We start from the raw sequence: 25,139 nt of genomic DNA, 5'->3' as shown, positions 1-25,139 counted from the left end.
AGAAGTCTAACTGCTAGCTCATATCCATGCTGCCTTTTTAGGGTTATCAATACAGGATGAGCAGATTGATTACCAAACATAAACAGAGCCATGCTGCTTCTTCTGCTTTCCAGTAAGCCACCCTAGTGATGCACTTTAAGTTAAATTGCTCTGCACTGCTGTATAATGTCTTCCTTGCTGCTGCTTCTGATTATCTGTTACGTACAGGCAGAGGTGTAGGAATACTTCATGTTTGAGTGTCCTGTATATGGGAGATCATAGCAAGTAATCTATACCACCTAATACAGTGATATCTAAAATTTGCGGATGAGCCAACAGAGGAAAGATTAGTTAAATATCTGGATACAAGTCATATGTTTTGGAAAATGGTGCCCCAGAGTCAATGTACAAAAAAATCCCAGATAACTATGTTGCTCATGCATAATAACATTTGTATTTTTGTCTAATTAGTTATACAATGTTTTCTGCAACTTATATCATTATCAAATTTCTGATTTGAATAAGTTTAAACATACGTATGAGGTAGCGTCGCCGAGCGGTCTAAGGCGCTGGATTAAGGCTCCAGTATCTATGGAGGCGTGGGTTCAAGTCCCACTGCTGCTATTATTTATTTGGATCTAATTTTTACCAAAAATTAGGAAACAGTTGAGGAAGTAAAGGGGGTTGAGAATTTAGGAGACAGCGGTAATTCTATCCTATACTTTTGAACTACAAAAGGTGGAAAACCTGCGAAAACTGAGATTTTAAGATTGGACTGTAGAAAGGCAGTTTTTAATGGACTCAGTAAAAAGGAAGGAAAGGTAGGATGTTCTAAAGGAAAGAAATGTCCAGGAAGGATGGGAGATTTTGCTAAATTAAATACTCACTGCACAATCAGTAACAATCCCCAAAAGAAGGAAGAGTGGTAAGCATTTATGGAGACCAGGATGGCTGAATACTGAACTTAAAAGCTTGCTAAAAAGGAACAAAGAAATGAGTACCAATTGTAAAGAAGGGTTCATATCTATAGAAGAATATAATGCTGTCTGCAGGGAAAGCTGGGCTAGCATTAGAAGAGCTAAAGCCAGTAATGAATTGAGGCATGCAAGAGAGACCAAAAGCATTAAGAAAGGATTTTGGAAGTAAGTCAAAAGCTAAAGAAAAGCCAAAGATGCTGTAGGATTTTTAAAGGAGGAAAATTTAAAGTGGTCAATAATGATGTTGAGAAGACTGAACTTTTAAATTCCTGTTTTGCTTCTGTGTTTTCTAAGAAAGCAAATGTAACATCAAGTGATCTTCACTGTGCTGTAGAAGAAAAGGAACATGTGATCAAGTCATATGTATGAATACTGCTTATAAGTAGTCATGCTGGCATTGGGCATCAGAATTAATTACATCATTTACCATCTATGTTACATCCATGTCAGTTTAATCAATGATCAACCATTCTCAAAATTTGCCAAAATCAATCTTGGTCAAAAGAAGTCTAACTGCTAGCTCATGTCCCTGCTGCCTTTTTAGGGTTATCAATACAGGATGAGCAGCGTGATTAGCAAACATAAACAGAGCCATGCTGTTTCTGCTGCTTTCCAGTAAGTCACCTTAGTGATGAACTCATAGCTACATTGCTCTGCACTGCTGTATAATGTCTTCCTTGCTGCTGCTTCTGATTATCTGTTGCGTACAGGCAGGGGTGTAGGAATCCTTCATGTTTGAGTGTCCTGTATATGGGAGATCAAAGCAAGTAATCTATACCACCTAATTCAGTGATATCTAAAAATTAGCGGATGAGAAAACAGAGGAAAGATTAGTTAAATATCTGGATACAAGTCATATGTTTTGGAAAATGGTGCCCCAGAGTCAATGTACAAAAAAATCCCTGATAACTACGTTGCTCGTGCATAATAACATTTGTATTTTTGTCTAATTAGTTAAACAATGTCTTCTGCAACTTATATCATTAGCAAATTTCCGATTTAAACAAGTTTGAACATCTGTATGAGGTAGCGTGGCCGAGTGGTCTAAGGCGCTGGATTAAGACTCCAGTCGCTCTTGAGGCGTGGGTTCAAATCCCCCACCGCTGCCACTATTTATTTGGATCTAATTTTTACCAAAAATTAGGAAACAGTTGAGGAAGTAAAGGGGATTGAGAATTTAGTAGGCAGCGGCAATTCTATCCTATACTTTTGAACTACAAAAGGTGGAAAACCTGCGAAAACTGAGATTTTAAGATTGGACTGTAGAAAGGCAGTTTTTAATGGACTCAGTAAAATGGAAGGAAAGGTAGGATGTTCTAAAGGAAAGAAATGTCCAGGAAGGATGGGAGATTTTGCTAAATTAAATTCTCACTGCACAATCAGTAACAATCCCAAAAAGAAGGAAGAGTGGAAAGCATTTATGGAGATCAGGATGGCTGAATACTGAACTTAAAAGCTTGCTAAAAAGGAACAAAGTATTGAATATCAAATGAAAAGAAGGGTTCTTATCTAAAGAATAATATAATGCTGTCTGCAGGGAAAGCTTGGCTAGCGTTAGAAGAGCTAAAGCCAGTAATGAAGTGAGGCTTGCAAGACAGACCAACAGCAATAAGAAAGGATTTTGGAAGTAAGTCAAAAGTTAAAGAAAAGACAAAGAAGCTATAGGATTTTTAAAGGATGAAAAGGGTAAAGTGGTCAATAATGATGTTGAGAAGACTGAACTTTTAAATTCCTATTTGCCTTCTGTGCTCTCTAAGAAAGCAAATGTAACATCAAGTGATCTTCACTGAGCTGTAGGAGAAAAGGAAAATGTGAACAAGTCATACGTATGAATACTGCATATGAGTGGTCAGGTTGGCATTAGGCATCAGAATTAATTACATAATATACCATCTATGTTACATCCATGTCAGTTCAATCAATGATCAACCATTCTCAAAATTTGCCAAAATCAATCTTAGTCAAAAGAAGTCTAACTGCTAGCTCATATCCCTGCTGCCTTTTTAGGGTTATCAATACAGGATGAGCAGAGTGATTAGCAAACATAAACAGAGCCATGCTGCTTCTGCTGCTTTCCAGTAAGTCACCCTAGTGATGAACTCATAGCTACATTGCTCTGCACTGCTGTATAATGTCTTCCTTGCTGCTGCTTCTGATTATATTTTACGTACAGGCAGGGGTGTAGGAATCCTTCATGTTTAAATGTCCTGTATGTGGGAGATCATAGCAAGTAATCTATACCACCTAATTCAGTGATATTTAAAAATTAGCGGATGAGCCAACAAAGGAAAGATTAGTTAAATATCTGGATACAAGTCATATGTTTTGTAAAATGGTGCCCCAGAGTCAATGTACAAACAATTCCCTGATAATTATGTTGTTGTTGCATAATAACATTTGTCTTTTTGTCTTATTGGATATAGAATATTTTCTGCCACTTACATCCAAAGCAACTTCTGATATAAATAACGTTAAACATCTGTAAGAGGTAGCGTGGCCGAGCGGTCTAAGGCGCTGGATTAAAGCTTCAGTTTCTTTGGAGGCATAGGTTCAAGTCCCACCGCTGCCATTGTTTATTTGGATCTAATTTTTAACAAAAATTAGGAAACGGTTGAGAAAGTAAAGGGGTTTGAGAACTAAGGAGGCAGCGATCATGCTATCCTATAATTTTGAACTACAAAAGGAGGAAAACCTGCGAAAACTGAGATTATAAGATTGGACTGTAGAAAGGAAGTTTTTAATGGACTCAGTAAAAAGGAAGGAAAGGTAGGATGTTCTAAAGGAAAGAAATGTCCAGGAAGGATGGGAGATTTTGCTAAATTTAATTCTCACTGCGCAATCAGTAACAATCCCGAATAGAAGAAAGAATGGAAAGCATTTATGGAGACCAGGATGGCTGAATACTGAACCTTAAAGCTTGCTAAAAAGGAACAAAGAAATGAGTATCAAATGGAAAGAAGGGTTCATATCTAAAGAAGAATATATTGCTGTCTGCAGGGAAAGCTGGGTTAGCGTTAGAAGAGCTAAAGCCAGTAATGAATTGAGGCTTGCAAGAGAGAACAAAAGCAATAAGAAAGGATTTTGGAAGTAAGTCAAAAGTAATAGAAAAGCCAAAGATGCTATAGGATTTTTAAAGGATGAAAAGGGTAAAGTGGTCAATAATGATGTTGAGAAGACTGAACTTTTAAATTCCTGTTTTGCTTCTGTGTTCTTTAAGAAAGCAAATGTAACATCAAGTGATCTTCATTGTGCTGTAGAAGAAAAGGAACATGTGAACAAGTCATACGTATGAATACTGCATATAAGTGGTCATGCTGGCATTGGGCATCAGAATTAATTACATCATTTACCATATATGTTACATCCATGTCAGTTCAATCAATGATCAACCATTCTCAAAATTTGCCAAAATCAATCTTGGTCAAAAGAAGTCTAACTGCTAGCTCATATCCCTGCTGCCTATTTAGGGTTATCAATACAGGATGAGCAGCGTGATTAGCAAACATAAACAGAGACATGCTGCTTCTGCTGCTTTCCAGTAAGTCACCCTAGTGATGAACTCATAGCTACATTGCTCTGCACTGCTGTACAAATGTCTTCCTTGCTGATGCTTCTGATTATCTGTTACGTACAGGCAGAGGTGTAGCAATCCTTCATGTTTGAGTGTCCTGTATATGGGAGATCATAGCAAGTAATCTATACCACCTAATACAGTGATATCTAAAAATTTGTGGATGAGCCAACATAGGAAAGATTAGTTAAATATCTGGATACAAGTCACATGTTTTGGAAAATGGTGCCCCAGAGTCAATGTACAAACAAATCCCTGATAACTATGTTGCTCATGCATAATAACATTTGTATTTTTGTCTATTTAGTTATACAATGTTTTCTGCAACTAACATCATTATCAAATTTCTGAATTAAATAAGTTTCAACATCCGTATGAGGTAGCGTGGCTGAGCGGTCTAAGGCGCTGGATTAAGGCTCCAGTCTATCTGGAGGCGTGCGTTCAAATCCCACCGCTGCCTTTATTTATCTGGATCTAATTTTTACCAAAAATTAGGAAACAGTTGAGGAAGTAAAGGGGGTTGAGAATTTAGGAGGCAGCGGTAATTCTATCCTATACTTTTGAACTACAAAAGGTGGAAAACCTGCGAAAACTGAGATTTTAAGATTGGACTGTAGAAAGGCAGTTTTTAATGGACTCAGTAAAAAGGAAGGAAATGTAGGATGTTCTAAAGGAAAGAAATGTCCAGGAAGGATGGGAGATTTTGCTAAATTAAATTCTCACTGCGAAATCAGTAACAATCCCGAAAAGAAGAAAGAATGGAAAGCATTTATGGAGACCAGGATGGCTGAATACTGAACTTAAAAGTGTGCTAAAAAGGAACAAAGAAATGAATATCAAATGAAAAGAAGTGTTCATATCAAAAGAAGAATATAATGCTGTCTGCAGGGAAAGCTGGGCTAGCGTTAGAAGAGTTAAAGCCAGTAATGAAGTGAGGCTTGCAAGAGAGACCAAAAGCATTAAGAAAGGATTTTGAAAGTAAGTCAAAAGTAGTGTTGAGCCACCCCCGTAGTGTTCGAGTTCGGTTCGGTTCGTCGAACACCCGTGTGTTCGTCGAACTGTTCGTCGAACACCGTTAAAACCAATGGCAGGCAAACAAAAACACATAGAAACACATAGAAAACACCTTCAAAGGTGTCCAAAAGCTGACAAACTGCGCTGAAGACACAACTAACACATGAAAAAGTGACAAGTACATATAGTCATGCGAAAAAGAAAAGAGGTGGAGGAGTAAAAGGAGGGGGAGACACAGATATAGGCATGTCATGTCCTTCTAAATTCCAAAAAGTGAGAAGCCGACACGTTCAGTCCGCTCCTGCCCGTGCCACCTCCGTGTCGCCGGGTTTGTGCCAGAGCCGTGGTGAACCCTGACGGCCAGCCCCCCTCTCCCAATACTGGTGCCTGTTCACTGGTGGGTCGAGCAAGCCCCCCTGTGGTGGAGGCAGCTCTAAGCTTTTTAATTTAAATTGTCTCTCTAATTTGAATGAATACACTTAAAATCCATTTACAAGGATCTATTGGAGGGCAAGTCTCATGTAGTGTTGAGCCACCCCCGTAGTGTTCGAGTTCGGTTCGGTTCGTCGAACACCCGTGTGTTCGCCGAACTGTTCGTCGAACTGTTCGTCGAACACCTTCGAACACCGTTAAAACCAATGGCAGGCAAACAAAAACACATAGAAACACATAGAAAACACCTTCAAAGGTGTCCAAAAGCTGACAAACTGCTCAGAAGACGCAACTAACACATGGAAAAGTGACAAGTAGATATAGTCATGCGAAAAGAAAAGAGGTGGAGGAGTAAAAGGAGGGGGAGACACAGATATAGGCATGTCATGCCCTTCTAAAATCCAAAAAGTGAGAAGCCGAGACGGCCAGTCCGCTCCTGCCCGTGCCACCTCCGTGTCGCCGGGTTTGTGCCAGAGCCGCGGTGAACCCTGACGGCCAGCCCCCCTCTCCCAATACTGGTGCCTGTCCGCTGGTGGGTCAAGAGAGCCCCCCTGTGGTGGAGGCAGCTCTAAGCTTTTTAATTTAAATTGTCCCTCTAATTTGAATGAATACACTTTAAATCCATTTACAAGGACCTATTGGAGGGCAAGTCTCATGCCAGCAGCCGAGTAATTCCAGCTCCAGTAGCGTCCACTAAAGCTGCTGCAGTTAAAAAGCTTTTATAAGGATCGAGCTCGGCTGTCCACCGCAAGGCATCCTAGTGCCAGTCCCAGCCCCTATGCCTTGGGGTGCCTCCTGATGCTCTTCACTAAGTATCCCGTGGTCCCGAAGCATTTCCTTTGAAAAAATTAAGTGTCCAAACTACAGGTGGTGTAGCTTGCTTAACAGCCGGGATAATCCGCTGACTAGCAGACACTGCTACTAGGCACAAAGTATTTCCTGGGCTAGATGCAGTTAAAAATTTGTAAGTAGATACTCTCGTTGGATGCTGAGAAAGCATTCCATAGAGTCTCCTGGCACGCCATATATGATTCTCTTAAAAAGCTTGGGGTAGGGGTCTAGGGGACCCTTTTATAGCCAAAATCACGGCCCTGTATCACAATACGTCACCTAGGCTGAAGATAAATGGAACTGTAGCACCGAGGGCTCGGTTGCTACAGACGTATTGCACCTCACCCAGAGGTGTGATATCTCACTCTCAGATAAGGATGGAGTGTGGATCAGGACCCGACACCTGCATGCATTACACCACATTGCCGTGGGGCAGGGCGACCAATATGCCCCTGAGATGGGCACGACAGTCCCTGTCCCTGGCTGGAGTGGGGGGAGGGAACACTGAGGAAGGGGAACCCTGCAGTGCAGGAGCAGGGAGGAAGCAGTTCCTGGGTGCATTGAGAAGGGAGTATAAAAGGTGGGCACCATCTTAGTTCAGTGCAGAGAAGTCTGAGCAGAAGTGGCAGGGAGCAGGGGCTCTGCATGAGCTCTGCTCCGGAGGCGGGCCTAGTAACAGAGGCCCAGGCCTGCAAGAGGGAGAAGGAAGGAAGAGGAGCGGAGAAGGCTCCAGGAACGAGGAATGAAGGGATCCCAGGGGTGCGGAGGGGCGAGTCGCCACCGCACGCCCGAATCCACCTGCGTGGAGGGGTCAGGCCAAAGGGGGAGACCGGTCCCCGAACTAGTGGAGGCAGGAAACGACCCTCAGCTAGAAACCGGAGGCTCTGACATTTTATGTGGCGCAGCCCCTTGCTCCACCCGCTAGGAAGGCACCACATAGGGTCAGGGAAACTGGCGCCAAGTTTACCAAGAGGAGGCCCGAGGCAGCCGGACAGAAGTGTTGGTAAGAAAGGCCAGACAAAGGACACACAAAGGGGGTCCTGTGAAGCGCTCCAAAGTTATCTGGGAGTTGTCTGAGCCCCTCACCTGGTGAGCACAGTACGACGTGGGCAGCCGTTACCTGCAGACGTGGTCTGGATAATAAGAACTGTGAGTAAATGCCCTGAACTGCATCACTGACTCCGTGTCGTTACTGCTGCTGCCCTGCACCATCACCCCCATCCTCCGCATACACTGCCCTGAGGCTATACTCCTCCCGTGGGGAGTTATGCTACGCTCTGCTGCACCCACAACACCAGCCTTAGCGGTCTGCCCTGTAGCGGCGGTTCACTCTGACCGCAATCCACGGGTGGCGTAGTCGGACATTTAAACATCAAAACCACATAAATAGTTCCGCCACTGGTTTGACCGCCCTGAGCCACGGAACCGGATCGCCGCCACGAAGACTACAACCACCAGCATCCACCAAAAAGGGTCCGGCTCCGGGTGTCCCAAGGCCCAGGGGGTGCGTCAGAACATTTTCATCACCTTTCACAATCACCAATGGGACAAGGCAGGGATGTCCTCTGTCCCCTCTCTTATACATCCTAGTGACGGAGCACCTGCTCTCATCAATTCGCCATAACCCCAATATTAGGTGGATTGAGGTGGGAGGCACCGAGTACAAGTGCTCTCTATTTGCTGATGATGTCCTAGTATATATCACTCAATCACATATATCCATCCCTGCTGTTATGGCTGAAATAGATCACTTTGTTACATGGTAAAATTTTAAAATCAATGCAGCGAAGTCTGAGGCCCTCGATGTCTCCCTCCCTAAATCCATATAGGATTCCATCCAGTCCAACTTTCCCTTTGCCTGGCCCTCACAGGGTATCAAATACTTAGGAATTCCTATTCATAGAGACCTCTCCCATCTATGTTATCTTAATTTTGGGCCCTTTATTGAACAATTCCATACAGACCACGGTTGGCAAGTTGGAACTGTGAGATTCACTACGTGCACCACTGGTATTTTGTGGAAAAGCACATGTAAGATTCTGCAACAGTCTCTACTGATACTCCTGCATGCGTGCATCCCTTTCTATGGCAGGAATAATTTCTGCAAATTTACTTTTGTACCGGGGATCTAACAGTGTGGCAACCCAGTAGTCAGGATTATTTCTAATTCTCACAATTCGAGGGTCATGTTGCAGGTAGTGCAGCAAGAAGGCACTCATGTGTGTTGCGCATCCAGGAGCACCAAGTCCCTGTTGTGTTGGTGGCGAGGTAACAATCATGCTTCCTTCCTCTGTGCTCTCCCCCCAACCTCGCACAACAGAAATGTGATCATGGTCTCCCTCATCTGATGAGTCTTCCATCAGTTCGTCCTCCACTTCTTCCTGGGCTCCTGCACCTTCCTCACTAGTTTGGCTGCTACCATGCGCCCTGGTAAAATCATCTCCCCCACCCTCACATGCCTGCCGCCCTGGTGCTGCCGACCGTCTGGACCTTGCAGATGTTAGCCCTTCCGCATACAACTCCTCCTCCTCTACTTCCTCCACCTCCTCTTGTGCCACCACCTGACTCCGAATTCTGTTTAACATGTGCTCCAGCATGTAAATCACCGGAATAGTCATGCTGATAATGGCATCGTCAGCACTAAACATCTTCGTCGCCATTTCAAAACTGTGCAGAAGGGTGCATAGGTCCCTGATCTGAGACCACTCCTCCAGCGTGATTTGCCCCACCTCTGAATCTCGTTGGCCCAGGCTATACGTCAGAACGTATTGCACCAGGGCTTGTCGGTGCTGCCACAGTCGCTGCAACATGTGCAGAGTTGAATTCCACCGGGTAGGCACATCGCATTTTAGCCGGTGAAGTGGCAGGCCCAACGACTTCTGTAGAGATGTAAGTCGCTGAGCTGCGGGATGCGAACGGCGGAAGTGAGCACACAGCGACCGTGCCCTCTGCAGAAGGCCATCTAGTCTGGGATAGTGGGCTAAAAATTGCTGGACAACCAGGTTCAACACGTGAGCCATACAAGGCACGTGTGTGACATTGCCCCGGCGAAGGGCCGCACCCAGGTTTGCAGCATTGTCGCACACGGCCTTCCCTGGTTTCAGGTCCAGTGGAGACAACCATTCATGAAATTGGTTCTCCAGAGCTGACCACAACTCCTCAGCTGTGTGACTCACATTTCCCAGACATTTCAAAGTAAAAACCGCCTGATGACGTTGAGCCCTACTGCCAGCATAGTAAGGAGGTGTGCAGGATCCCTTCTGCGCAGTTAGAAAGCTTGTGGCATGACCAGACAGGCTTTGGGTGCAGGTGGAAGACCGAGAGGAGGTTGAGGAGGCAGAAGCAGTGGAGGAAAAATGACATAAAGAGGATTGACGCACAACTCGTGGGGACGGCAAGACTTGGACAGCAGCCCCTTGTCCTGCTGTCACCATAGTTACCCAGTGCCCAGTCAGCGACATGTAACGCCCCTGTCCATGCCTACTCGTCCAAGTGTCTGTGGTGAAATGCACCCTGTCACACACAGAGTTTCTCAAAGAAGCGGTGATGTTGTGCGACATGCTGGTGGAGCGCAGGCACACCTTTCTTTGAGAAGTAGTGCCGACTGGGCATCTGGTACTGGGGCACTGCGACGGACATAAGGTCTCGAAAATCCTCTGTGTCCACCAGGCGGAAAGGCAGCATTTCTGTAGCCAAGAGCTTGCAGATGGTGAAATTCAACCTCTTAGCTTTCTCATGGCTAGGAGGAAATGGTCTTTTACTTGTCCACATCTGAGGGACCGAGGGCTGGCTATTGTGCTTAGACGGGGTTGATAAGGGTGTCCCCGGCAAACTGCCGGTCTGTGAGGAAGATGCAGGCGGACATGTTAGGTTGCCTTGATCCAAAGGTGGTGCTATCGATGTCGGACAGCGCTCAAGACCAGCTGGTGTTACCACCTCCAAAGAAAATGATGACCTGCCAATCACGCTGGCTGTTGCGGGTAAAGAGGTGGCAGGTCTGCGCCCCAAAACAGGTGTGACTGCTGTCCCCCCAGTCACAGAGGATGAAGAGGCCGCGGATGCACAAGATATGGCAGACGGTGGTTGGTCCGGCCGGCTAGACCGCATTGTAGCACACTGAGCTTCCCACTGCAACTTATGCTTCATGTCCATGTGCCGGTTCATGCATGAAGTACTCAAACTATGTATTTTTTGGCCTCTACTTAGCTTTTGCTGACAAATGTTACAGATAACACGAGTTGGGTCATCTTTATCGATCTGAAAAAATGCCCAGGCTATGCAAGGCTTAGCACCCATGCGACCTGAAGAGCCACCACGACTTGTGGTGAGAGGCAGAGTTGTGTTTGAGGATGCAGTTGTTGACGTGCTTCCAGTACTACGTCTCTGTCCAGGAAGGCGCAACCTGACCTCGTCGTTACTAGCATCTTCCTCCACCTCCTCTGCTGACCTCATCTCTTGGCTGACTGTGGGTTGACAGTAAGTGGGATCTCCGACCTCATCATCATCACCCTGTGCGTTATCACACCCGTCGTCCTCAGAGCCAACCTGTTCCTGCCCTGACAAAAAACTAATGTTGTCGCTCCAATCAGGTATTTGAGTCTTATCATCGTCTTCCTCATTGTCTCCACCAGCAGGAGTTACAGTTTGGGAATGAGGGTCTACATTATGGTCAGAACCTTCTGCGTCTGGTCCTGGATCCGACTCATAAAGATTCTGGGCATCAGTGCAGATCATTTCCTCGTCTGGATTCACAGAAGCGCTGGAGTCGACCTCTGATTCCCAGGCTATATTATGAGTAAACAGCTCTGCAGACTCAACCATCTGTTCTACCTCATACTCAGACGGGCAGCTGGAGATTTGGGAGCTGTGAGGAAGCAAGTGCGATTTGGGTGACACCTTTGAGGACTGGAGTATTTGTGATGTTGAATTTGATGTGGAGGAGAGCCCACTTAAAGGAGCACTTGATATCCGTTGAAGCACCTGCTGTTTTTGTGCCTCATCTGGAATTTGTAGCGATTGGCGAGGCCGTAAGAAAGGGATCTTATCACATTGTCCGCTAAAAGAAGTAGACATTTTAGTTTGGCTGGAAGATTGTCTTTCTTCTGCAGCTACCCCACGGACACAACCTTTTTTCCCCTTCCCAACACGCCTATTCCCCTTTCCACCAGCAGCAGGCCTTTTTCCACTCATTTTGGTGGTTAACTAATTAACAACTCTGGAGTTGTTTGCACAAAAAAACAATGGATGGTAACCGAGCAGAGCTGAGTGGCCAAACTGTGGTATTAGGCCAAAACTATTGGCTGGGTTAGATGCAGAAAAAAAATATTTTTAATTTGCAACCTGATGGAGGTCAGTATAGATGGACTAATAGACCAAGTCCCACACACCGCTAGAAGCCCAAATATTTTTTCAGAGCTAGATGCAGAAAATTTTTTTATTCAATTTGCAACCTGATGGAGGTCAGTATAGATGGACTAATAGACCAAGTCCCACACACTGCTAGAAGCCCAAATATTTTTTCAGAGCTAGATGCAGAAAAAAATTATTTTTAATTTGCAACCTGATGGAGGTCAGTATAGATGGACTAATAGACCAAGTCCCACACACCGCTAGAAGCCCAAATATTTTTTCAGAGCTAGATGCAGAAATTTTTTTTATTCAATTTGCAACCTGATGGAGGTCAGTATAGATGGACTAATAGACCAAGTCCCACACACTGCTAGAAGCCCAAATATTTTTTCAGAGCTAGATGCAGAAAAAAATTATTTTTAATTTGCAACCTGATGGAGGTCAGTATAGATGGACTAATAGACCAAGTCCCACACACCGCTAGAAGCCCAAATATTTTTTCAGAGCTAGATGCAGAAAAAAATTATATTCAATTTGCAACCTGCTGGAGGTCAGTATAGAAGGACTAATAGAACAAGTCCCACACACTGCTAGAAGCCCAAATATTTTTTCAGAGCTAAATGAGGAAAAAAATTATTTTTAATTTGCAACCTGATGGAGGTCAGTATAGATGGACTAATAGACCAAGTCCCACACACTGCTAGAAGCCCAAATATTTTTTCAGAGCTAGATGCAGAAAAAAATTATTTTTAATTTGCAACCTGATGGAGGTCAGTATAGATGGACTAATAGACCAAGTCCCACACACTGCTAGAAGCCCAAATATTTTTTCAGAGCTAGATGCAGAAAAAAATTATTTTTAATTTGCAACCTGATGGAGGTCAGTATAGATGGACTAATAGACCAAGTCCCACACACCGCTAGAAGCCCAAATATTTTTTCAGAGCTAGATGCAGAAAAAAATTATATTCAATTTGCAACCTGCTGGACGTCAGTATAGAAGGACTAATAGAACAAGTCCCACACACTGCTAGAAGCCCAAATATTTTTTCAGAGCTAAATGAAGAAAAAAATTATTTTTAATTTGCAACCTGATGGAGGTCAGTATAGATGGACTAATAGACCAAGTCCCACACACTGCTAGAAGCCCAAATATTTTTTCAGAGCTAGATGCAGAAAAAAAATATTTTTAATTTGCAACCTGATGGAGGTCAGTATAGATGGACTAATAGACCAAGTCCCACACACCGCTAGAAGCCCAAATATTTTTTCAGAGCTAGATGCAGAAAATTTTTTTATTCAATTTGCAACCTGATGGAGGTCAGTATAGATGGACTAATAGACCAAGTCCCACACACTGCTAGAAGCCCAAATATTTTTTCAGAGCTAGATGCAGAAAAAAATTATTTTTAATTTGCAACCTGATGGAGGTCAGTATAGATGGACTAATAGACCAAGTCCCACACACTGCTAGAAGCCCAAATATTTTTTCAGAGCTAGATGCAGAAAAAAATTATTTTTAATTTGCAACCTGATGGAGGTCAGTATAGATGGACTAATAGAACAAGTCCCACACGCTGCTAGAAGCCCAAATATTTTTTCAGAGCTAGATGAAGAAAAAAATTATTTTTAATTTGCAACCTGATGGAGGTCAGTATAGATGGACTAATAGACCAAGTCCCACACACCGCTAGAAGCCCAAATATTTTTTCAGAGCTAGATGCAGAAAAAAATTATATTCAATTTGCAACCTGCTGGAGGTCAGTATAGAAGGACTAATAGAACAAGTCCCACACACTGCTAGAAGCCCAAATATTTTTTCAGAGCTAAATGAAGAAAAAAATTATTTTTAATTTGCAACCTGATGGAGGTCAGTATAGATGGACTAATAGACCAAGTCCCACACACTGCTAGAAGCCCAAATATTTTTTCAGAGCTAGATGCAGAAAAAAATTATTTTCAGTTTGCAACCTGATGGAGGTCAGTATAGATGGACTAATAGAATGATGCTATGCCCAAAAGATTTTACTTCACTAGGTGCAGTAAAAAAATTGGTATTCTATACACAGGTGGTATATCTTGCAACACAGATAGGCTACTCCACTGACTAACACACTCTGCAATAGGCCAAAAAGGATTAGCTTTGCTAGATTCAGCCAAATGCTGTGAAAAAAACTTGCACAGCACTGGCACAGACCTGCCTGGCAAAAACTGATAGGAACTGATGTAACCTAGTCCTGAAAAGGACTCCAATTACAATTAGTCTTTACTCCCACAATCTATCTATTTAAGAGCACAGACCTGCCTGATAAAAGTCGTAGGAAATGCTGTAACCTAGTCCTTAAAAGGACTGCAATCACAACTATTCCCTACTCCCAAGCTATCTGTATATTTGTGCAAAAATTGGCTTGAAATTAACAAGGTATAGCGCACACAGCAACAGCGGTGCCGTCTAACACGCAGCTGCAGCAGTGAAAAAATGATGGCGACGGGGATAATGGCTTGGTCTTATAGGGCAAGGACATGTGACATACACTGCCAATCACACATGCCCTTGCTTGTGTGAAAAAAAGCACTTCGCTCCGTGTGTGCGCTGCTGATAGGCTGACAGATTGCACCTCCCCACTGCAAATGCGGGAAAGAGAAAAAAAAATGGAGATCTTCATTGTTCCTGCAGAGATCCATCCCCTGCCCCTCCCCCCGCCCCGCTGTACACTCAAACTGCGTATTAACATTAATTTTCATCATTACTGAGAAAAAATCCAGTTATGATTTTGGTGCACGAACAGTTATCGAACATAACCTCGAACAGCCGAATTTTTCTCAAATTGTTCGTGTTCGCCGACCGGCTCGAACACCGCCCAAAACAGCTCGAATTTGAGATTGGCGAACAGTTCGAGTAGAACAACGCTCATCTCTAGTCTCATGCCAGCAGCCGCGTAATTCCAGCTCCAGTAGCGTCCACTAAAGCTGCTGCAGTTAAAAAGCTTTTATAAGGATCGAGCTCGGCTGTCCACCGCAAGGCATCCTACTGCCAGTCCCAGCCCCTATGCCTTGGGGTGCCTCCTGATGCTCTTCACTGAATATCCCGTGGTCCCGAAGCATTTCCTTTGAAAAAATTAAGTGTCAAAACTACAGGTGGTGTAGCTTGCTTAACAGCTGGGATAATCCGCTGACTAGCAGACACTGCTACTAGGCACAAAGTATTTCCTGGGCTAGATGCAGTTAAAAATTTGTAATTAGATACTCTCGTTGGATGCAGAGAAAGCATTCCATAGAGTCTCCTGGCACGCCATATATGATTCTCTTAAAAAGCTTGGGGTAGGTGTCTAGGGGACCCTTTTATAGCAAAAATCACGGCCCTGTATCGCAGTACGTCACCTAGGCTGAAGATAAATGGAACTGTATTACCCTGAGGGCTCGGTTGCTACAGAGGTATTGCACCTCACCCAGAGGTGTGATATCTCACTCTCAGGTAAGGATGGAGTGTGGATCAGGACCCGACACCTGCATGCATTACACCACATTGCCGTGGGGCAGGGCGACCAATATGCCCCTGAGATGAGCACGACAGTCCCTGTCCCTGGCTGGAGTGGGGGGAGGGAACACTGAGGATGGGGAACACTGTAGTGCAGGAGCAGGGAGGAAGCAGTTCCTGAGTGCATTGAGAAGGGAGTATAAAAGGTGGGCACCATCTTAGTTCAGTGCAGAGAAGTCTGAGCAGAAGTGGCAGGGAGCAGGGGCTCTGCATGAGCTCTGCTCCGGAGGTGGGCCTAGTAACAGAGACCCAGGCCTGGAAGAGGGAGAAGGAAGGAAGAGGAGCGGAGAAGGCTCCAGGAACGAGGAACGAAGGGATCCCAGGGGTGCGGATGGGCGAGTCGCCACCGCACGCCCGAATCCACCTGCGTGGAGGGGTCAGGCCAAAGGGGGAGACCGGTCCCCGAAACTAGTGGAGGCAGGAAACGACCCTCAGCTAGAAACAGGAGGCTGTGACATTTTATGTGGCGCAGCCCCTCGCTACACCCGCTAGGAAGGCACCACATAGGGTCAGGGAAACTGGCGCCAAGTTTACCAAGAGGAGGCCTGAGGCAGCCGGACAGAAGGGTTGGTAAGAAAGGCCAGACAAAGGACACACAAAGGGGGTCCTGTGAAGTGCTCCAAAGTCATCTGGGAGTTGTCTGAGCCCCTCACCTGGTGAGCACAGTACAACGTGGGCAGCCGTTACCTGCAGACGTGGTCTGGATAATAAGAACTGTGAGTAAAGGCTCTGGACTGCATCACTGACTCCGTGTCGTTACTGATGCTGCCCTGCACCATCACCCCCATCCTCCACATACACTGCCCTGAGGCTATACTCCTCCCGTGGGGAGTTATGCTACGCTCTGCTGCACCCACAACACCAGCCTCAGCGGTCTGCCCTGCAGCGGCGGTTCACTCTGACCGCAATCCACGGGTGGCGTAGTCGGACATTTAAACATCAAAACCACATAAATAGTTCCGCCACTGGTTTGACCACCCTGAGCCACGGAACTGGGTCGCCGCCACGAAGACTACAACCACCAGCATACACCAAAAAGGGTCCGGCTCCGGGTGTCCCAAGGCCCAGGGGGTGCATCAGAACATTTTCATCACCTTTCACAATCACCAATGGGACAAGGCAGGGATGTCCTCTGTCCCCTCTCTTATACATCCTAGTGACGGAGCACCTGCTCTCATCAATTCGCCATAACCCCAATATTAAGTGGATTGAGGTGGGAGGCACCGAGTACAAGTGCTCTCTATTTGCTGATGATGTCCTAGTATATATCACTCAATCACATATATCCATCCATGCTGTTATGGCTGAAATAGATCACTTTGTTACATGGTCAAATTTTAAAATCAATGCAGCAAAGTCTGAGGCCCTCGATGTCTCCCTCCCCAAATCCATATAGGATTCCATCCAGTCCAACTTTCCCTTTGCCTGGCCCTCACAGGGTATCAAATACTTAGGAATTCCTATTCATAGAGACCTCTCCCATCTATGTTATCTTAATTTTGGGCCCTTTATTGAACAACTCCATACAGACCACGGTTGGCAAGTTAGAACTGTAAGATTCACTACGTGAACCACTGGTGTTTTGTGGAAAAGCACATGTACACTGTGTTCCAAATTATTATGCAAAAAGTGTTTAGGAGTGATAAGGGAAGAATTTGTTTGTTTGTCAGTTAAACTCATTGATGGTGATGTGTGTCAGGGCTCTTTATATCACTGTAAGCAATTGCAGACACCTGTGCTAATTAGTTTGGCAGGTGTGTCCAATGAAAGGCAAGACTACTTAAGAAGGCTGTCTCACATTATTAAGCAGCCTACATTTTCTGCCAAAATGGGAAAGAAAAAGGATGTGTCGGCTGCTGAGAAGCAACAAATTGTGGAGTGTTTAGGTCAAGGCATGACTACAATCAACATTGTGCAATGATCAGGATGAAGTGTCTTGGCAATCAAGAAGTATGTAGCTGATTCACAGTACACACGTGTGCGTGCTGATAAGGGCAAATTGAGGACTCTTTCCTACAGGCAATTACGTCAGGTTGAAAGAGCAGCGGCAAAAAAGCCTTGTCATAGCAGCAGACAAGTTTTTGAAGCTGCTGGTGCCTCCAACGTCCCCCGAACAACAAGATGCAGGGTCCTTCAGAGGTTTGCAGCTGTGCATACGCCATCCTGTCGACCTCCTCTATCCACTTCACACAAGCAGAAACGGCTCCAGTGGGCCAAACATTACATGAAGACTGATTTCAAAACTGTTTTGTTCACGGATGAGTGCCGTGCAGCGCTCGATGGTCCAGATGGATGGAGTGGAGGATGGCTGGTTGATGGACACCCCATGCAAACACGGCTACAGCGCCAACAAGGAGGAGGTGGAGTAATGTTTTGGGCTGGAATCATGGGGAGAGAGATTGTCGGCCCCTTTAGGATCCCTGAAGGAGCTAAAGATGAACTCCATAATGTATGTGGATTTTCTCAAACAGCACTTCCTGCCATGGTTCAAGAAGAACAACCGTGTATTTCACAGCAAGATCATTTTTCTGCATGATAATGCACCATCTCATGCTGCACATAAAACATCTGCATCTCTGGCTGATATGGGCATAAAATGGGACAAACTTATGGTGTGACACCCATGCTCCCCTGACCTGTACCCCATTCAGAACCTTTGGAGCATCATTAAAAGGAGTGTCTATGGTGGCGGGAGGCAGTTCACATCTAAGCAACAGCTCTGGGAGGGTATTCTGTCCTGATGCAAAACAATTGAAGCAGAAACCATCCAAAACCTGACAAATTCAATGGACGAGAGAGTTCAGAAGCTCCTTTCGAACAAGGGGTCCTATGTGAAAATGTAACATCACCTAGAATAAAGTTTTGAGTTGAAAACTGTTTGATTTCAGTTTCTAACAACCTACTAATGCTTATAATTTCAAAAATGACCATTTTTTTGGTCTTTATTAAAATGAAAAGGTTGATCGAAAAGTTTGGGGGATCTAAGAGTGTGGCAACCCAGTAGTCATGATTACTTTGAATTCTGACAATATGAGGGTCATGCTGCAGGTAGTGCATCAAGAAGGCACTTATGTGTCTTGCGCATCTCGGAGCCCCAAAATTATTTTCCGGGCTAGATGCAGCTAAAAATTATTAATAATTTTAAATCTGGTGAAGCTTTAGTATAGATGGCCTAATAGGATCAGTGCTGCACACTGCTACAAAGCCCAAATTATTTTCCAGCCAAGATACAGATAAACATGATTAGTAGTGTTGAGCCACCCCCGTAGTGTTCGAGTTCGGTTCGGTTCGTCGAACACCCGTGTGTTCGCCGAACTGTTCGTCGAACTGTTCGTCGAACACCTTCGAACACCGTTAAAACCAATGGCAGGCAAACAAAAACACATAGAAACACATAGAAAACACCTTCAAAGGTGTCCAAAAGCTGACAAACTGCTCAGAAGACATAACTAACACATGGAAAAGTGACAAGTACATATAGTCATGCGAAAATAAAAGAGGTGGAGGAGTAAAAGGAGGGGGAGACACAGATATAGGCATGTCATGCCCTTCTAAAATCCAAAAAGTGAGAAGCCGACACGGCCAGTCCGCTCCTGCCCGTGCCACCTCCGTGTCGCCGGGTTTGTGCCAGAGCCGCGGTGAACCCTGACGGCCAGCCCCCCTCTCCCAATACTGGTGCCTGTCCGCTGGTGGGTCGAGCGAGCCCCCCTGTGGTGGAGGCAGCTCTAAGCTTTTTAATTTAAATTGTCTCTCTAATTTGAATGAATACACTTTAAATCCATTTACAAGGATCTATTGGAGGGCAAGTCTCATGCCAGCAGCCGCGGTAATTCCAGCTCCAGTAGCGTCCACTAAAGCTGCTGCAGTTAAAAAGCTTTTATAAGGATCGAGCTCGGCTGTCCACCGCAAGGCATCCTACTGCCAGTCCCAGCCCCTATGCCTTGGGGTGTCTCCTGATGCTCTTCACTAAGTATCCCATGGTCCCGAAGCATTTCCTTTGAAAAAATTAAGTGTCTAAACTACAGGTGGTGCAGCTTGCTTAACAGCCGGGATAATCCGCTTACTAGCAGACACTGCTACTAGGCACAAAGTATTTCCTGGGCTAGATGCAGTTAAAAATTTGTAATTAGATACTCTCGTTGGATGCTGAGAAAGCATTCCATAGAGTCTCCTGGCACGCCATATATGATTCTCTTAAAAAGCTTGGGGTAGGGGTCTAGGGGACCCTTTTATAGCCAAAATCACGGCCCTGTATCGCAATACGTCACCTAGGCTGAAGATAAATGGAACTGTAGCACCCTAAGGGCTCGGTTGCTAAAGACGTATTGCACCTCACCCAGAGGTGTGATATCTCACTCTCATGTAAGGATGGAGTGTGGATCAGGACCCGACACCTGCATGCATTACACCACATTGCCGTGGGGCAGGGCGACCAATATGCCCCTGAGATGGGCACGACAGTCCCTGTCCCTGGCTGGAGTGGGGGGAGGGAACACTGAGGAAGGGGAACCCTGTAGTGCAGGAGCAGGGAGGAAGCAGTTCCTTGGTGCATTGAGAAGGGAGTATAAAAGGTGGGCACCATCTTAGTTCAGTGCAGAGAAGTCTGAGCAGAAGTGGCAGGGAGCAGGGGCTCTGCATGAGCTCTGCTCCGGAGGCGGGCCTAGTAACAGAGGCCCAGGCCTGGAAGAGGGAGAAGGAAGGAAGAGGAGCGGAGAAGGCTCCAGGAACGAGGAATGAAGGGATCCCAGGGGTGCGGACGGGCGAGTCGCCACCGCACGCCCGAATCCACCTGCGTGGAGGGGTCAGGCCAAAGGGGGAGACCGGTCCCCGAACTAGTGGAGGCAGGAAACGACCCTCAGCTAGAAACCGGAGGCTCTGACATTTTATGTGGCGCAGCCCCTCGCTACACCCGCTAGGAAGGCACCACATAGGGTCAGGGAAACTGGCGCCAAGTTTACCAAGAGGAGGCCCGAGGCAGCCGGACAGAAGTGTTGGTAAGAAAGGCCAGACAAAGGACACACAAAGGGGGTCCTGTGAAGTGCTCCAAAGTTATCTGGGAGTTGTCTGAGCCCCTCACCTGGTGAGCACAGTACAACGTGGGCAGCCGTTACCTGCAGACGTGGTCTGGATAATAAGAACTGTGAGTAAAGGCCCTGAACTGCATCACTGACTCCGTGTCGTTACTGCTGCTGCCCTGCACCATCACCCCCATCCTCCGCATACACTGCCCTGAGACTATACTCCTCCCGTGGGGAGTTATGCTACGCTCTGCTGCACCCACAACACCAGCCTCAGTGGTCTGCCCTGTAGCGGCGGTTCACTCTGACCGCAATCCACGGGTGGCGTAGTCGGACATTTAAACATGAAAACCACATAAATAGTTCCGCCACTGGTTTGACCGCCCTGAGCCACGGAACTGGGTCGCCGCCACGAAGACTACAACCACCAGCATCCAATAAAAAGGGTCCGGCTCCGGGTGTCCCAAGGCCCAGGGGGTGCGTCAGAACATTTTCATCACCTTTCACAATCACCAATGGGACAAGGCAGTGATGTCCTCTGTCCCCTCTCTTATACATCCTAGTGACGGAGCACCTGCTCTCATCAATTCGCCATAACCCCAATATTAGGTGGATTGAGGTGGGAGGCACCGAGTACAAGTGCTCTCTATTTGCTGATGATGTCCTAGTATATATCACTCAATCACATATATCCATCCATGCTGTTATGGTTGAAATAGATCACTTTGTTACATGGTAAAATTTTAAAATCAATGCAGCGAAGTCTGAGGCCCTCGATGTCTCCCTCCCCAAATCCATATAGGATTCCATCCAGTCCAACTTTCCCTTTGCCTGGCCCTCACAGGGTATCAAATACTTAGGAATTCCTATTCATAGAGACCTCTCCCATCTATGTTATCTTAATTTTGGGCCCTTTATTGAACAACTCCATACAGACCACGGTTGGCAAGTTAGAACTGTAAGATTCACTACGTGAACCACTGGTGTTTGTGGAAAAGCACATGTACACTGCGTTCCAAATTATTATACAAAAAGTGTTTAGGAGTGATAAGGGAAGAATTTGTTTGTTTGTCAGTTAAACTCATTGATGGTGATGTGTGTCAGGGCTCTTTATATCACTGTAAGCAATTGCAGACACCTGTGCTAATTAGTTTGGCAGGTGTGTCCAATGAAAGGCAAGACTACTTAAGAAGGCTCTCTCACATTATTAAGCAGCCTACATTTTCTGCCAAAATGGGAAAGAAAAAGGATGTGTCGGCTGCTGAGAAGCAACAAATTGTGGAGTGTTTAGGTCAAGGCATGACTACAATCAACATTGTGCGATGATCAGGATGAAGTGTCCTGGCAATCAAGAAGTATGTAGCTGATTCACAGTACACACGTGTGCGTGCTGATAAGGGCAAATTGAGGACTCTTTCCTACAGGCAATTACGTCAGGTTGAAAGAGCAGCGGCAAAAAAGCCTTGTCATAGCAGCAGACAAGTTTTTGAAGCTGCTTGTGCCTCCAACGTCCCCCGAACAACAAGATGCAGGGTCCTTCAGAGGTTTGCAGCTGTGCATGCGCCATCCTGTCGACCTCCTCTATCCACTTCACACAAGCAGAAATGGCTCCAGTGGGCCAAACATTACATGAAGACTGATTTCAAAACTGTTTTGTTCACGGATGAGTGCCGTGCAGCGCTCGATGGTCCAGATGGATGGAGTGGAGGATGGCTGGTTGATGGACACCCCACGCAAACACGGCTACAGCGCCAACAAGGAGGAGGTGGAGTAATGTTTTGGGCTGGAATCATGGGGAGAGAGATTGTCGGCCCCTTTAGGATCCCTGAAGGCGCTAAAGATGAACTCCATAATGTATGTGGATTTTCTCAAACAGCACTTCCTGCCATGGTTCAAGAAGAAGAACCGTGTATTTCACAGCAAGATCATTTTTCTGCATGATAATGCACCATCTCATGCTGCACATAAAACATCTGCATCTCTGGCTGATATGGGCATAAAAGGGGACAAACTTATGGTGTGACCCCCATGCTCCCCTGACCTCTACCCCATTCAGAACCTTTGGAGCATCATTAAAAGGAGTGTCTATGATGGCGGGAGGCAGTTCACATCTAAGCAACAGCTCTGGGAGGGTATTCTGTCCTCATGCAAAACAATTGAAGCAGAAACCATCCAAAACCTGACAAATTCAATGGACGAGAGAGTTCAGAAGCTCCTTTCGAACAAGGGGTCCTATGTGAAAATGTAACATCACCTAGAATAAAGTTTTGAGTTGAAAACTGTTTGATTTCAGTTTCTAACAACCTGCTAATGCTTATAATTTCAAAAATGACCATTTTTTTGGTCTTTATTAAAATGAAAAGGTTGATCGAAAAGTTTGGGGGATCTAAGAGTGTGGCAACCCAGTAGTCATGATTACTTCGAATTCTGACAATATGAGGGTCATGCTGCAGGTAGTGCAGCAAGAAGGCACTTATGTGCCTTGCGCATCTCGGAGCCCCAAAATTATTTTCCGGGCTAGATGCAGCTAAAAATTATTTTTAATTTTAAATCTGGTGAAGCTTTAGTATAGATGGCCTAATAGGATCAGTGCTGCACACTGCTACAAAGCCCAAATTATTTTCCAGTCAAGATACAGATAAACATGATTAGTAATTTGAAAGCTTAAAACGGTTGGTAGGGTGATTTTAACCAATCATCAAGCTTTTACTCTCCCCAGGATGACACAGGGGTAGAAAAGTCGTTTCGGATCCATGATTTGTTCATCTTTATGAACGTGAGTCTGTCTACATTATCAGTGGAGAGCCGCGTGCGCTTATCTGTCAGCACACCACCAGCAGCGCTGAACACACGTTCAGACAGAACGCTGGCTGCGGGGCATGACAAGATCTCCAAGGCGTAAGTGGCTAGCTCCGGCCATTTATCCAGATTGGAAGCCCAAAAAGAGCAAGGGTCCAGTGACACAGTCGTGGCTTCAATGTTTACTTGGAGATACTCCTGTACCATCGTCTCTAGGCGTTGACTGTGTGTCAGACTTCTTGTCTCCTGTGGCCTTGCAAAGGATGGGCTAAAAAAGTGGTGAAATGATTCCGCAAAATTGATGTTACCAGCAGATACTGTGGTTCTGTTACGGTTTGAGTGCTGAACACTTGACGGTCCCACGGTTGGCAAGTTGGAACTGTGAGATTCACTACGTGCACCACTGGTATTTTGTGGAAAAGCACATGTAAGATTCTGCAACAGTCTCTGCTGATACTCCTGCATGCGTGCATCCCTTTCTATGGCAGGAATAATTTCTGCAAATTTACTTTTGTACCGGGGATCTAACAGTGTGGCAACCCAGTAGTCAGGATTATTTCTAATTCTCACAATTCGAGGGTCATGTTGCAGGTAGTGCAGCAAGAAGGCACTCATGTGTGTTGCGCATCCAGGAGCACCAAGTCCCTGTTGTGTTGGTGGCGAGGTAACAATCATGCTTCCTTCCTCTGTCCTCTCCCCCCAACCTCGCACAACAGAAATGTGATCAAGGTCTCCCTCATCTGATGTGTCTTCCATCAGTTCATCCTCCACTTCTTCCTGGGCTCCTGCACCTTCCTCACTAGTTTGGCTGCTACCATGCGCCCTGGTAAAACCATCTCCCCCACCCTCACATGCCTGCCGCCTTGGTGCTGCCGACCGTCTGGACCTTGCAGATGTTAGCCCTTCCGCATACAACTCCTCCTCCTCTACTTCCTCCACCTCCTCTTGTGCCACCACCTGACTCCGAATTCTGTTTAACATGTGCTCCAGCATGTAAATCACCGGAATAGTCATGCTGATAATGGCATCGTCAGCACTAAACATCTTCGTCGCCATTTCAAAACTGTGCAGAAGGGTGCATAGGTCCCTGATCTGAGACCACTCCTCCAGCGTGATTTGCCCCACCTCTGAATCTCGTTGGCCCAGGCTATACGTCAGAACGTATTGCACCAGGGCTTGTCGGTGCTGCCACAGTCGCTGCAACATGTGCAGAGTTGAATTCCACCGGGTAGGCACATCGCATTTTAGCTGGTGAAGTGGCAGGCCCAACGACTTCTGTAGAGATGTAAGTCGCTGAGCTGCGGGATGCGAACGGCGGAAGTGAGCACACAGCGACCGTGCCCTCTGCAGAAGGCCATCTAGTCTGGGATAGTGGGCTAAAAATTGCTGGACAACCAGGTTCAACACGTGAGCCATACAAGGCACGTGTGTGACATTGCCCCGGCGAAGGGCCGCACCCAGGTTTGCAGCATTGTCGCACACGGCCTTCCCTGGTTTCAGGTCCAGTGGAGACAACCATTCATGAAATTGGTTCTCCAGAGCTGACCACAACTCCTCAGCAGTGTGACTCACATTTCCCAGACATTTCAATGTAAAAACCGCCTGATGACGTTGAGCCCTACTGCCAGCAT

At 45.8% G+C, this 25,139-nt stretch overlaps 2 non-coding genes across 2 annotated transcripts; both read left to right on the top strand.

Annotated features, from left to right (window-relative positions):
• Positions 1–521: 521 nt before the first annotated feature.
• Positions 522–603, top strand: TRNAL-AAG (transfer RNA leucine (anticodon AAG)). Its single transcript has one exon. It is a non-coding gene; the product is annotated as a tRNA-Leu (tRNA).
• A 1,378-nt stretch (positions 604–1,981) lies between these two features.
• TRNAL-AAG (transfer RNA leucine (anticodon AAG)) lies at positions 1,982–2,065 on the top strand. Its single transcript has one exon. It is a non-coding gene; the product is annotated as a tRNA-Leu (tRNA).
• The last annotated feature ends 23,074 nt before the right edge of the window (positions 2,066–25,139 follow it).

Source organism: Phyllobates terribilis, unplaced genomic scaffold (genome assembly GCF_046119375.1).
Source record: "Phyllobates terribilis strain yellow unplaced genomic scaffold, ASM4611937v1 Scaffold_11__3_contigs__length_659146591, whole genome shotgun sequence".
NCBI lineage: Eukaryota > Metazoa > Chordata > Amphibia > Anura > Dendrobatidae > Phyllobates > Phyllobates terribilis.
The sequence above is the reverse complement of the archived record's forward strand: the minus strand, read 5'-3'. Positions and strand labels throughout refer to the sequence as shown.